The following is a 15152-nucleotide window of genomic DNA, read 5'->3' as shown; positions in this document are numbered from 1 at the left end:
TGAGTCCAAAGTAATTGCGTTTCACTTGTTTTTACGTTTCAATTTTATATTCTTTGTATTCGTATTTATGGTTCAGCATTTAGAGTAAACATAATTATTATCAGTGAGATTAAAATTGATTTTCAAAATACTTATCGTGTGTTTTTCATCATCTTCAGAATCTTTATAAAATTATTTATGATTACTAATGGCAATAGAAGCTATAATCCAAAAAGCACATGACTTGTTTTTATCATAGTTTGTGTCACTGTTAACGATGGCAGAAATGTCATTTGTACATTGATTGTAGAAGATAATCATTGTTATGACTGAACATATGAATAAAATGATTAAGTCAATTCGGAAAACGCAAAGAATACAAGTAAATCTATATCATACAATGTAACTTAAATTAATGCCCAAAAGATTTTGACACAAGAGCTCATAACCAATCCGATGATCAAATTACAGCAATACTATAATAATCATGTGCCTATCTAAACTTAAATTGGTACCTTATTATTGCCTAAATCATGTACAATTTTCTATGTTTGCCTCATTTCCGCAGTTTATACATTTCGGCGTGTAATGTGGACATGAGAATATCATTTTGCTCATTAATCAACGTCAGATCTTCGGAAGGGATTACTCGTATCATTTTGAACCTAAAAGTCTCTCTGTTAGCTACTTGATAAGTTGGTGTGACCGTTTTGATACCAGATTAAAAGAAAGAAATTTAGACCAAAAAACAAAACACAATCAAGTGATCATTTTCAAAATATCTATTTGGTTAGTAAATTATCTGATTTAAATTAAGATTCGAAATTAAAACCTTTTATTACTTTTTAATAAAACCAGCCTGTAACTATGCCTCCGTTGGAACTTTTACCAAGTAAAAAATGACTATTGAGACATTTATCGCAAAAAATTTTGTTAAATTTTTAACACACATTTTTCTTAACGTACGCTCATATGTTATTTGTACATACGCAATAAGTTTTCTAAACTTAATTATATACAAAAGTTTTTGTTACATTGCGTGCGTACATTTGCAATACAATCATCATGCAACAAAGTGTATTCAGTCTAGATTTCTCAACCAGAACATCTGCTAAACCGGACGTTTATCTATTCTAACTAAAGGGCAGTGAAGGCCTAATAAATATCTCAAACAAAGCGAACTAAATTATATTCAACACGATAACCAAACTCCTAAAACAATAACGTATCCTCCTCTTGGTATTGTGAAAGAGAGACAACACTATACACCGCGCTTAGCTCCATCCCGCTTTCCCAATAAGCTCAACCCTGGATGAAAGTACTATAATACAAGTATTAGGCTTTTTCGATTCCATTTTAACGAGATTCGATTATTTATTGGCACGCACGGAACCCGCGCAGTTTATTTCCATATATCAACACGTTTACCATGGTCTAAATTAATGAGCTGGCCGGCGTACCGTCAAATTCAGCAGATAATTATGTAAATACCTAAATGAAGATTCGTCTTCATAAGAAGTTTTGGTCCAGTAGGTTATTGTGTTCAAATCCATTTGGATTTCAAAAGGGCTTAATTGCAGTTCGATTTGATTTACATAACAATTATTTTATAATGTTTTTATTAACATTGAACTTTGGGGCTCCTTGAATAGTAACGAATGTGTGTACAGTTATTAAATTAGTTATGTAGTTGGTATTATTATTAGAATTGTATAATAAATTATATCTAAAGTTATGTGTAAACAGCATAATGGCAAAAATTAAGATTCTGAGTTTCATGGCCTTTGTTTTTTTTTGACATTTATAACCTACTTTAAAATTGGAAAAATACTAGATTAACAAAACGATCCTCATTATACTTTCTTTTTTGGTTTGTTCTCAATTTCCAATAAAAGAAACATACATATTAAAACCTTTATACTCTTTATAGTGTCCACGGATCCCTAAACGTTGTATCTAAAGCGTGATGAGATCATATTAGTTAAAATCAATAGTTTGATCGGCGAGGCACATCAGGTCATTTGTGCCACGATCTCGTGAGGTTACACATTTTTACCGTCAAGTCGGTTAAAACACCGTGATTATCTTTATAGCATCCTGTCGTCAGATTAGGGATCGAGGTTCATTAATTTTAATGAAGGTTTCAAAGGTATTGTTTTGTGCGTTCGATTCTTGGCACGATTTGTTTGACTAATTTACACTTAGGTGCTTTGAATTATGATATATAGATGATATTATCTTTACTATTATTTTGTTTGGTGTTTAATACAGTGCCCTGTTTACTATACTTTTCTTAGCAAAATTTAAATCTTCGTTCGGCGCGCAATTCCAGATTCCGTGCTTACATTTGCCCAAGACTCATCTCAAGATCTCATTACCCTGACTTATTTTATTTTTCAATCAAACAATGCGTATTCATCTCCACTTTGTACCTAAGCTTTCATGCACAAAAAAAAGAAAATATAATCGCTTTCAGTACGGTCCATTGCCAGGCTTTGTCTTTCTAAGGCCCATGGATGCATTTGAAGTTTTCTATTTATGAATACTTCTTATCGCCATCCCATTATAGGCCTTAATAAAATTAATTAAGGAAATATCAATCCCTTTAATGTGTCATAAACAACATAAAAGGCATTTAAAAATACATAAATTATTAAAACAACATCCGCTACCTTCACATCCAGAGTTTTTTTTGCTACATCTTCATAATTAACTTCATCGGAACCTTATAAAGTACTTCCTTCGTCCTAGAAGGCTTTACATCCATAAACATTAATGACGTCAGGGTTTAGACATTCGATAATTGTCGTGACGTCATCGGAGTGTCGATCAGTAGCATCAGCAGTCACATTAGTCATTGTTCACAAAGGAACAAATCAAATGCCAAGTATCCATCAGTTGACGGCGAGACTGACAATTTATTACAGGGACTTCGCGCATTGTTCTCTTGGTTAATGGTTGCATTCGAGATCTGATTTTGTAATATACCTTTTGTATTGAATCGTATTGGTCAGTATAGATGTAGGCAATAGTTCTGTCAGGCATTTTTGGTCTTGACAATGAGGTATTTCGATATGGGCCTTTTTTGTTGGTAACCTATTAACCCTTGACTCGGCTTGGCACCTTTATTTTGTTCATTTCTTTATCCTGTCCATGATAATTTGTTTATTCAATAAGCTTGTCTGAGCTGAGGTAAGAGGAGAAAAAGTGAGGAGACCCAAAGAGTAAAACGGAGCTTGTGTCTGTCTGTTAGTCCGTATCCGTCTGCATTTCATGAACCGTGATAGTTAGATAGTTATAACGAAAAATAAATATCGATGTAACAGACAGTTGTTGTCATAAATTTGTTGGTAGTGGATAAATAAGTTAGATGTAATTAATTGTCAGAACCCGATTTATTTTTCTTTTAACTATTTTTAAGGAAGCATCATAATCGCGCATCTGAATCGTACTTGCCCGGGTTTTTGCTTATAAATATTGTTGAGTCATAATTTGTCTGTAGATGACAAGCAGGAAGATACCAAACTTTCGCTCCGAAATATAAACGTGACTGGAAAAAAATATCACACCTCTGCACACCTCTCAAAAAATAATCTGATCGCAGATGCTTCAAAAAACCATTACACAATTAAAAAATATTCTTTCCCCTATAAAAATAAATGTTTATCTTCAACATTAAGGTCGTTACAAATTTAGCTATCTATAGAACCTAGTTCTAATATTAAGACTGATTTGATTGATATCGGACCAAAGAGGATCACGTTTTTTATCTTATAAAAGACAAAGGTTATCGTCGTTAACGATTTTGCAATTGTTTTCAGCTTGACTAGGTTTACGTATTCAATTACATAATTGTCGATTTTTTAGGTGTTGAGTTTTATTGAAATTACTTAAGCGTCAAACCTTGTATGAAAAAAATTAGTCTACAGCTACACTCAAACTTGTTATTTCTTTTTGCGTTCATTTTTTTTTGTATTATGAACACTAGACAGCTTATAGACATATCTATACTTCTATACTAATATATAAAGCTGAAGAGTTTGTTTGTTTGTTTGAACGCGCTAATCTCAGAAACTACTGGTCCGAATTGAAAAAATATTTTTGTGTTGAGTAGACCATTCATCGAGGAAGGCTTTAATCTATAAACCATTACTCTGCGACTAATAGGAGCGAAGATACAATGGAAAATGTGAAAAAAAAAACAGGGCCGGTATAAATCATACTTTATATCTTCTACCCACGGGGACGAAGTCGCGGGCAACAGCGGGCTAGTGTACTGATATATTTCCAAACACATAAATAAAATAGATAAAATACACCCAGACCCAGATCGTTTTTTTGTGTAATTCACACAAACATTTGTCCTGAGTAGATTAGAACCCACGACCTCAAAATTAAAGTTACGTTAAAGCGGTAAATTCGCGCTTATTATTGAACCATTACGAATTGATCATGATTTATTTTTATGTAATCGGTTCATATAAATATTTATCTTCATCGAATCCTGTATTTATGTTTTGTACGATAAAGAATATTCTATTCTATTCTATGTATAAGGGTACATGTACAACAGAATTTTAGTGTCAACCTAACAACCTCAAATAATTGCAGTTGATAAATAAGGATAGTGTTACCCATATAAGTGCTTCTAACACTTTATTACTAAAATAAACTGTATTTATTCTTCAAAGATTTTGATCTGTAAAGACCACCTTACTGGTTAGGCAATCTATGAATTAAACATTGTGTTGTTGCATTGAGTAGTTAAAAGTCTCCGATTAGGCAGTCAATTACTTTGCTTTAAGAGAAATATCGATTTACTAATGAAACCCTAAGTTTACTAGATTTCATGAACTAAAAGGAATAAAAAGGGTATAAAAAGGAACCGAATTACTGAGGTTTCGTTGATTGTTCGTCTGTCATCAGGCTGTTGTGTAAGATCTAATGAATCGTGATAACTTGACACATTTTGGTGCAGCGATAACTATGAATACTTTTCTCTTTTTAATAATAGAGGGATGCCGACGACCTCCGTGGTCGAGTAGCGTACGCACCGGTTTCAAGGTGTCGCTAGCTCTGAGGACCCGGGTTCGATCGTGTTTGTGGTGCAACTTACTGCGGGTCCAGAACAATGTATGTGATGTTGTCCGCATTTATTTATTTATTATTACGTAAATTCAAACTCAAACTCAAACATCTTTATTTGCACAAAATGCAGGTATCAAATATACATTTAGTGGTGTTACAGAAAAAACATTAGGAACCTTGTACATTTTACCATAAGGCATGCAAACAGTATAACTGGAAAAAGACTTCAAATTATATAATATAGGAATTTTAAAATACATATTTATTTACTTTTTTTATTTTTTTAGATATATCTCTATATTTTACATCTTATTTAATTATCAATATTATCATTTAAGAAATCATTTAAACAGTAATAGCATTTATCTTTTAGGAACGAGGCAAGTCGTTGTCTAAACACGCGGACTGGTTGGTTTTTAATCGAGTCCGGAATTTTATTGTATATGACAGGTGCCATTCCCATTATGCCCTTTTTTAATAAAGCCGTGTTGCAACCAGGGACCGGACAACCCCACTTTAGAGTTAAGCCGTTTGACATGGTAACCCGTACACGGGGTAACTCATATCGCAGTGTTACCTTTTGTTCGAGTTACATCCTCGAAACCCAGCGAAATGGTTAACACCTTCATTATGGTAACCACGTGAAGGGGTTAACCCCTTCAATAACTTAACCCTTTGAAGTGGTTACCTTCACGAAAGGCTTTTATTCGTGTTACCCTGAATTACCCACTAAACTTGAGCTGCATACTTGCACCCTAGCGGCCCCTCATTGCTTTACTAAGACTACAGCTGATTTTCTTCTATCGCCGACGCGTCGCGCCGCGACTCGCGCTTCTCGGACAAACTACCTACGCGCGAAACGTCATATAGGTAACTAGCTGTTGCCCGCGACTTCGTCCGCGTGGTTAGAAGATATAAGTTAGGAATTTTTGAACGAAAGCCCTCGAAGATTTATATTTTTCCCCGTATTTGCCACATTTTCCATTAAATCTTCGCTCCTATTAGTTGCAGCGTAATTTTATATACCTAGCCTAAAACCTTCCTCGATTATTGGTCTATTGAACACGAAATGAGATCAAATTTTTTAGATGAAATTATTTATAATAATTTAAAAAAAAAGCGAATACAAGTTTTTTTTCATTTTTTACATTTTCTGAGAAGATTTGACGGGTGAATTTTCGATTGAAAATTAGAGTGTTTTTTTATATTAATCTATACATATAATAAAATTGTAGAAAAGTGAAAACTGTACATTGAATATTTTAAAAAAAGAATAATTGCAGGGTGGTCTACGAACGATTCCGATGCCGAAAATATGATTTTTAGAATTTTTGTCTGTTTGTCTGTTTGTCTGTTTGTCTGTATGTATGTCCGGAAAGATCTCGGAAAGTACTGGATAGATTTGATTCAAATTTTCAGAGAATATCAACAAGAGGTCCGGTCAACATACTTTTTACTTATTATCTCGCATTTCGTTACAGGGGGTGAGCAGGAGCCTTTTATATCTGTACACAAATATCAAATTATCTCATAAACTACTGAATATATTTCGTTCAAATTTTGCATGAACCTTATCGTACACATGATACAACAAATATACAAAAACCATAACGCTACTATGTAGGGGGCATGAGCAGTAAAGTTTTAAATTTTTGGACTCACCCGTAACATCGTGTAATACAATTATGAAGTGTATTTTCACCCCATTGAGTAGTAGGCAGCACGGTCATCAATTTACTCAAAAAACATCACGCTATTTATCTTAAGACTTTTGGCAAAGCAATAATATATTTTTTCGAAAGTAAATCAATTTCACAAAATCAGTCATTTTATTCTGTTTCAAGTCTAATGTAGACCTAGCGCGACAATGATTAAAATAAGAGAAACAAACTATTAATACTTTTATTATTATTCTTTTGATGCAAATGTTACTTCGTAATCGGTACATTCTTGAAACAAAGGAACTTAAATTATTTTAATTTTTATTGGAGTACTAAAATTACTCAAGTTCAAATGTGTTGACGATAGGTGTATATACCTATGTTTTTAGCTCGGTAATGTTGGCGATGCTACTTCAAGATAAAGTAGTAGTGCGTGTAGTTCACATTGATCTCATCTATAATTATGCATAACAATAAATTACTGAACGACACAGTTAATTATTACCTTGGTTCATCTGTAACAACTAGCAACAAAAATATTAACTTTCAAACAAAAAAAAGCCTTTCAAACAATGAAATAATGTTTTCTTAAATTTGCAACATTACATAGGCCAAAAGTATTTCAGATAGAAAAGCCCAGAAAACTTGCATAAAAACTTCATAATAGGTATGCAATGTGAAAGATCTATGAGACCAAAGCTATCAATGAATAAGAGCGTACGCTAGAAGGTTTTTGACATTACGTATCTATTTATAGAACAATGTCTACTGATACCTGGGATTTTTCAATATTTTAACGATTTGATTGGTCTACATCCGCCATTACAGAGACCGCACACGTGGCCCTTCCAAAGATTCCTTTAACAATTTATTGTAATCTCTACTTATTTAAAATTTTCTTCTTTCGTAGCCTGGTAAAAACAGGGAAGGAACGAGACTGAATGAGTTTCTGAAATCCCAAAGCTAAGCCGACGAGGATTAGAAACATATTTTTGGAAATTTCTCCAATAAGGCTGATAATAGCGTGTAGCTATCAGCACTTACATCCGTCATACAATGTCTGGAAGATTCATTTTGGCTGTCGGTATCGACAGCATAACCTCATAACCAACCTCATGTAGTCTTTATTTAAGTTCCATTTATGCAGTAGGGATGACGGTATTTTACTTCAATGATCGTCAGGTACGTTAACGAATAAAATACGTATTTTTTCTTTGTAAATTGGTACAGTAAATAGAACTCATGCGCATGAAGTCACTTTTATGTTCATATTTTGCTTTGTCGTAACATCACAAATTAGACATATCCTATACTTTAGATTTTTGTCATTGTCAATTTGAAAAAAGGGGTGTCTGATATTTTTTTTCACGCTATTTATTTATCAGCAATTTAAAGGCAAATCATGATCAAAACACCAGGGGGCCAAGATAACACGTTTACCAACTTTTTTATTTTGGAAATGTTCCAAATGTTTGTGAGAAAGATCAGTTTTAATATTAAAAGGACAATCAAACATAACGTGTTTCAGGAAACTGTTTATCTGGGCGCAATTTTGCAAAATCTTATATCTTATGACACTATGTAACATCCACAGTTACCGAGCCCGACTCTCACTTCACCAGCTCCGTCCACAAAAATAATTTTACATCTTATTTATATCGTCAGAAAACATCGTGTGTGAAAATAACAACTGTCTGGCTATCACTGTTCCTGAGAAACAGCCAGGTGACAGACAGACGAACGGACACCGGGGCCTCAGTAATATGGTTCTGGTTTACCTCTTTGGTTACAGTACAATAATAATTTTATGATACCTCATAATCACTATCATAATCCGTCTAACAATTTCAGGTGTAGGCTGGCCAAAGAACAGACGTGCTCGAAAATCATAACCCACCCAATTAGAAAATGGAAACCCTCGAAAGTAAAACATTTTTAGCAGAAGTGCTAAGACTGAGTTATACCTTCTGTTATTTTTTATACTTGCATCCCCCCCCCCCATTTTTAAACGGCTCGATTTGTCAAACATGTCTTAACGAACACTCGCACATAATTCACGTTTAAATTAAAAAATTGTACAATTCGTTCGGAAGCTATGATGTCACAGACAGACGGGCAGGCAGGCAGATATGTCAAAGTTATAAGCCCCTCTTTTTGGGATTAAATAAGAAAAAGTCATTAAAACAGCTGTGAAATATTTGACACCAGGATAGTATCGTAAACGATGAAATGTGTTTGATTCAAACATTTGATAGTCTTTAGGCCGCTCAAGATTCATTATAATTTAGAAAAAAAAGCAAGCTTAAAATGTAAAAAAGAGTGTTTCATTTTCAATATTGTATTACATTTTTGCGATGATAGTTATTATTAAACTTCATAGTTTTTCACATCTTGAAAATCACGCAGACGAAGTCGCGGGCAACAGCTAGTTCAAAATAAGGTGAAAAAATAAATATTTTTAATCAAATAAATTACAGCGTATTTGGGACACAAAAAAGCAAGTTTTCACCAAATTTCGTTACAAAAATAATTTTTTGTAAAAGATAAAAATAAAAAACCACAATCTTGGTTTTTTAGATTTTTCACATAAATTTTGAGGTTATGTGAAAAAAATTTAAACACAAAAGTTTTAGAACTTTGCCATTTGACTTTTTTCGATACGAATTTTAGTTTTGCCGGAAATCGATAAAAACCGTTTTTTACTCTTCAAACGTCACTCCCACCCCCTTCCCGACCTCAGATCACCCGTAAATTATTTTTCCTTTCATTTTTATAATATTCCCCTCCTTTTCTAATGGGTTTCATCCTACTATTTTTTTTTTGGTTTTAAAAATTATCGACCCTGGTCTACAAGTATAGACACGAAAAATATATGTATATCACAACGTTTGAAAAGTGCGACAAGCAAAATTAAACTGAAAGATCATATCCACAATGATTTTTATTCCATGTTTACAAGTCGCTCGGTAAATGCAACAATGGCGCCGCTGGGCGGTAAGATGTCACGTGCGCTCGTGGTTATACTATTTTCAAACTAATGTCTATGATAAAGAGTGCATATTGCATTGTCTTAGGTTGGAGTGGGTTACCCTGTTACAGTGTTACAGGGTAGTAAAGGGTAACCTGTTCGGAACAGGGTTACAGTAATCCGTTCGAAGGTGTAACATATGTCATAGGGTTTTTTCTTGAAGCGCTTAAAAAAACCCCTTCAAAAACCCTTTCAATGAGTATCCGGCCGGTCCCTGGTTGCAACTCACTGTACTTAGCACGTTTTGATACTTAGATCTAAGACCTGTGCTTCTTTTTCTAGTTTCCCTTAAGGCCGGAAACAGCTTATTATTTTGTTTAACAAAAATCGCAACTTCCAATATATAGAGACATGGCAACGTTAATAATTTGTACGATTTGAAAATAGAATAAAATTTTGGAAAGTTAGGGGTTTCTTGAAAACCTTGGCATTAAATACTTATTTATTATTTACTATATCAATCGTGTCTTAGCCATAAATGTATAGCAACCGAATGTTAAAGGAATATTTAATAGCTCGTAAATTATTACTTTATTATTATATTATCATTATGAATTTAATTGAACGTGTGCGTTTATGGAGATAAATAGAAATAATTGTTTTGGTATTGATGTATTAAGTTTTTTGAGGCCGTGTAATTAAGTATATTTCATAATCACGCGTATTTGTCGGGATAGGCCGCCTAGTTCTGGACCCAACCGGACTCTTGGGCCCCGATTCTGGTATTTAAAATGGCCGATGAATGAATGGCAAATAAATTAAATTGGCACTATTCGTATTATTGTAAGCATTTTTGTAACACAATAATTGGAAATTATCTACGGGGCGGAGCACTCACGGTCAATACAATGAATTTCCAATTATTGTATTGGCAAAATACTTAAGAGAATAAGCATTGTTTCAAATTTAATCCTACTATCATTCATTCATCGGCCGTTGTAAATAGCAGAATCGGGGCCCTGTATCCTTTATCACTCGATTCCGTTATAAGAGTGTACAAGGGCTGTCGGCATTTTAAAACACGACGCAAAATGTTTTTCTGGCTAACTGTGACTCTCGAACGGATTGAGCGATTTAACTATTACTTCCCAACAGATCTTTTTTGGCATGTTCTTAACTTTAACTAACTTAAGTTAAATGTTTACTTTTGTAAATTGTTTTTAAATCCAATTATTCAATAAATTCCTCCATTCTAAGTATCTTTAAATTAATTTTTGAAACGTTTACTAAAACAATAAAATTTTGTCCGGATGAAAGGTATAACATTTTTCAAATAATAACTACTGAAGGTCATCTATGATAGATGAGATATTAAAATGTCAAATATTGATTGTTTAAGGTCTCAAAGGTTGACAGCAACTTACTGTCAAGCACATGACAAGTTGAAAGCCATGTTAAAATTTGCTCTACAAAACTGTTCTGGAAACTTTAATTAATTATTTAAAACGGCAGAAGATTGATTTGAAAACTATAAAATGCTATAAAAATATAATAGCATGATTTTTAATACAATAAATATATTTTAGTTGTCGTTTATAGCGCGTTTAAACTTCTTCAGTTCATTTTCTATTTACGATGTAATAATAGTAAGATGTCAGGTATAAGTAAACAAAAACAAGATCTGAAACCAAGAAGGATCTCTAAAATCTACGTAAGTATAAGATATATTATAAACGTCCCACTGCTGGGCACAGGCCTCTTCCCGCATAGGGAAGGCTTTTAGCATTGATGACCACGCTAGCTTACTGCGGGTTGGCGATTACCTACAGATTCCAATATACGGAATATAGGTTTCCTTCACCGTTTGTCGGTGGTGTCTTAGATTTATTAAAAAAAAATTACATATTATCTTTTGAAAGTCACATAGTAGGTATATTGCCTACGTTAGGAACGAACCTGCACTTATGCATAAAAATGCCCAGAGCCGCAAGGCCACCACAACTTTATGAACTTAATTACTAATTTAATGCAAAAATTACATAACCTTCACTCAGGCTTCAAAAATAAGTGAAATCTGTCAAGTGTGTCCTTCAAATCCAATATATATGCGAAATCGTTTTATTAGCTATTTACTTCGCAAAATGTTTAATTAGTGATTGCAAATTATATTCATAATTAATTCATCTTTGTAATAATTACGTCGAGTCGTTATTGCCGTCTGGTATTAACCACAGCTGATTAAAGTCACGGATTCGAATTCCGGGTTGGACAGCGTTTAGTATTTTTTAAAGGTTCCGTACATAAAAGGTTAATACGGAAGCTTAAAACTAAGATGTCACTTTCTGTCTGTCTATCACAAGGCAGTATTTCATGGACTGTTATGGCTAGATGGTTTAAATTTCCCAGAAATGTATAATAAATAATAATAAATGCGGACAACATCACATACATTGTTCTGAACCCAAAGTAAGTTGCTAAAGCACTTGTGTTATGGAATTCAGATACAACGAAGGTACCACAAAAACCCAGACCCGAGAAAATGTAGAAATGTGCATTTTTACATTGACCCAACCGGGGATCGAACCCGGGACCTCAGAGCTAGCGACACCTTGAAACCGGTGCGTGCGCCACTCGACCACGGAGGTCGTCATGAAATGTATTTCAGTTGCCGATATAACAACAAATATTAAAAAATAAAAACGCGGGAAAAGGCTCTAATAACTCTTCCCTTGTACGAGCTGAAGCTTTTAATTATCGTTTTTCGACTAGGTACTAAAAGTATTTATTTAAGAACTAGATTTAAATTAAAAGGTAAATAGATTGACTTAGCAAAATACTATCGAAACATCGTCAACACTTCATTTAATCATAATTTCTCTTGAGATTTAAATTATTAATAAAGTTTTATTTTAATAAAACTAAATATCAACAAATCTTTCTTTAGTTCAGACGAGTTCATGGACGAAGTAAAGGTAGGCACTGACTGTGAGCAATTTAATATTTAATATTATTAAACTATTTTGTTAAAATCTATGTACTTTACTTTTGAAATCTATGAAATTACTTTGAGGCCCTGAAAGTATACCCGTTTATGATTTTTCAGTCTTAATTTAATTATTAATGTTCAGGTGTATAGTAGGTACCTACTTATAAAAATAACGTGTTTTCCGGCTGTTAGCTGGCTGTAAGCTTACATTTATTTCTATATCACTCACAACATCAAAAAAGTCAGTGTGTCTTGGGTTTGGACATGAATCCTTATATTGGCAGTCCTGTGTTGTCAAATACTGTTTAACATACGAAATCGCAAAGTCTTTCAATTTATCAGTGCAGCAGCGCTTACCTTTACACAGCAATTACTCTCTTCAGTAATTTAATAATACTTGATACCTATTAAGTTTGACAAATTAGCTTCGATGTCCTTACGAAAAACAACGTTAATTTGTCAGGTTTTTGTCTCGAAATTCCGTTTCATGACTTTAGCAAAAAGCTGATGATTTATTCTTAAGCAATAATCAATATTTAATTCAGAAACGTGTAAATAATCTCCAGCGCTTAAGTCTTTATTAATAAAAGTTATAATCTATACTAATATATAAAGCTTTGTTTGTTTGAACGCGCTAATCTCAGGAACTACTGGTTCGAAAAAGAAAATTCTTTTTGTGTTGAATAGACCATTCATCGAGGAAGGTTTAAGGCTATATACCATCACGCTGCGACTTATGGGAGCAAAGATACAATGGAAAATGTGGAAAAAAACAGGGCGGGTAGAAAATCATAACTTATAACTCTAACTCAACAGCTAGTTTTGGTATAAAACGTATGTATGCATGTATAGTATAAGCAATGGACATTCATTTACTGAAGCAGCTTTTTCAACAATATGCCGCAACAGACAAAAAAAAAGATAAAAAATACGTAACCCATCTTAACATTTGTAGTCGGTTAAAACAAGTTAATCAGCGCGTACCCTTACATTTTTAAAAGTCAAGTTCAAGGCCAAATCTGAAAGGATAAAAACGTGTTTCAAATTAATTTATTCTTATATCTTTGCCCGCCATTTACAATATCGCACGTAGACACGAAATATATTTTTAATAATATATTATAATATTGACATCTTCTAATGAACGTTAGGGTTATAAATTATAATGAAAGATGGGCAAACTTAAGTGCTGCTTTTGTTACTCGTAAAATTACATTTTTTTCCTTTATAATAAAGCTTAGTATCCAGTTTCGGCGTTTTTAGGTTCAGAACTATGACGAAAATGCTTTTAAAGAAAACGATTTCAGCTATCAGAAATTTAATCCTTGGCCAATTGGCAATCATTAATGTCGCATGCGCAAAGACACCCGAACTCAAAACAAGTACATTTCTCATGGTATACACAATTGCTTGTCCTACACGGTGATCCAAACTGTGACACATTACACACAGTCAGTTCGGCGTGGTGATAACCCGTGAAGTCTGGTATCTCATTATTTTTTAAGAATTTGTTTTTAACAGGAATACTTGGTTTGCGATGTATTCATTTTGTCTAGCCATCACGTTCGTTGAATCACTTAGGAACGAGACTCCTCGGTTATAAGATTCCGTTTTCACCGGTAGGGTGCGTAATCTTAAAAATAACAGCACACATTACTGAACGTTCCTGCTAAGGTTTTCCATCAAAAATAATCATCATTTGGACTATACTGCTTATGGCTTTTGTTCGTGAATAGGGCGGGGATTTAGACAGGTTTATCGATAAACTATAAGAACCGAGTTCACTGAACGCTTGGAAGATTGCATGAGATAAATCTTAATAAAATATGTTATTTAATGTTATGATATAATGTAACCACGCCTTTTTCCGAAGGCGGAGATGGGTGTAACAGGCCTTTGTTGAGGCGGATAGAATACAATTGCGAGTTGTGTGAGACAATAACAATATAAGTAACAAGTGGTTAATCATTCTCAAAACGGTGCGAATCGTGAGGAGGTTCCTCTCTCTGGAGCTCTGACCACCGGCAACTTGAGCCCTGTTCCCGTTGCCGGTTGGAGACTATTTTTTATATTATTAAATTTAAAGTGTCATTTAGGTACATGTGTGATCGTTTTAATTAGGAGGAGAAACGTGACAGCGTCTTATGAGTTTGTTGTTCCGTTTCTTTTTCACACCTTGGTAAGCAACTCATCAATGAAGGGTGGGGGATACGGGGTATCATCTATATGATCTTCTGACATTCAAAAAATGTTACTTTGTAGGATAACTTTATCAAAATTGATTCTGATTTTACTAGATTGTTCGCATTGAAATTAAATTCAAATTCTTAAAAGTATTTATAACATAATTCTCGTAACAACTGACAATGTAAGTCAACCTTATTTTTATGTGTTGCGCTTTTCTAATCCTTATATGCTAAACAATTTACTATAAAAATATAAATATTATTGTTTAAACAGGTTTATTAGA

Source organism: Trichoplusia ni, chromosome 2 (genome assembly GCF_003590095.1).
Source record: "Trichoplusia ni isolate ovarian cell line Hi5 chromosome 2, tn1, whole genome shotgun sequence".
NCBI lineage: Eukaryota > Metazoa > Arthropoda > Insecta > Lepidoptera > Noctuidae > Trichoplusia > Trichoplusia ni.
This window is presented reverse-complemented; position numbering follows the sequence as displayed.